The following is a 1,418-nucleotide window of genomic DNA, read 5'->3' on the forward strand; positions in this document are numbered from 1 at the left end:
GTCTCTTAAATTTGTATAGAGAAGGGGAAAAAATATAACACTAGTTTGTTTCCTCCTCTGCTTAAGAGAGAGATAAAAATATCTGACACTTGTAGCCTATTTCCTCCGTTTGGAGACCCCTGGCCTTCCTGCCTGTTCCCCTCTCACTATGTATATGTAATGTATATAAGACACACTAACAATAACATAAAGAATATAACTAAATTTAAAGTTAAATGATAAAATTCCAAGTTGTACAATGAATGAAATTAGTGAGATTGTCACACACAATAAAGATTCAAACATTAGTTAAAGGTCAAAAGCTAGCCTGGAATACATACATGTAAAATCAAGCAATAAATCTCAGTGGCTTGATTGTTTAAAGATGTCAAAGTTTCCACAATAATGTTTAAATGCTATTCAGTTTTCAACAAAGTCACATTTTCATTTGTTTCATGTAATAAATTTTCTGTGATAGAAACAGACATACAGTGCAAAAATAGTTGCCAAGGGCTATGTTAGGGGAAAAAATGGGAAGAGGTTGGTAAATGGGTACAAACTTTCAGCTATAAAATGTATAAGGTCTGAGGATTTAGCACCTAACTTAAGGACTATAGTTGATAATACTATATTATATAATCAAAATTTGCTGGGGAGTAGAACTTAAATGCTGTCTCTCTTATACATACACACACACACAAATGTTCTCACATACAAATAAATATGTGTGGTTACAGATATGTTAATTAACTAGATGTGGGAGGAGGGGAAATCCTTCTAAAATATATTTATATATCAAATCACCATGATGTGCATTTAAAAAAAATCAGTGGAATTTATTCTGATTAATATGAAAGTAATAAAGTATATATCATGTCTTGAGATAGGTTATGCTATAAAATTTAGTTTAATATAATTTGAATATTTAAAATCATGTAAATATGAAAATTATGATATATAATTTAAATATCAAGGTGACTTTAGGATTGATATTAGTTTTTATTTATCTTTTCTTATATTAAAAATAAAAAGGCATTATTTAAAACAAAGGGACTAGACATTATCTTAACTTATTAGATTTGTGCATTTATTTTTTAAAAACAAGCAATTCTGAAATGTACAATCCTGCTGAAAGGCAGACTCAAAATGAATCTGAGGAAGACTCATCTTTCCCCGTCCCCTTTCTTGGATTTTCCTGTTATGAAGATGTCAGCTCTAAAGACTTACAACCTGATTTCTGAACTCAAATCTTTAACTCCCAGTGTCATCTTTCCCTGACACTCTAGGGAGACCATTCCCACTCAATGCCCATGGGACCCTCAGAAAATGGGAACCATGTCTATAACTGAGCTCATTATGAAAAGCTGTAAGTTATGAAGTTTTCTTCAGTTGAGGTGGGTACTCATCCTCATCCCAGGAGCACCCCTGGTGAGGTAAGG

This window comes from Bison bison, unplaced genomic scaffold, assembly GCF_000754665.1.
Source record: "Bison bison bison isolate TAMUID 2011002044 unplaced genomic scaffold, Bison_UMD1.0 scf7180017851369, whole genome shotgun sequence".
NCBI classification, from domain to species: domain Eukaryota; kingdom Metazoa; phylum Chordata; class Mammalia; order Artiodactyla; family Bovidae; genus Bison; species Bison bison.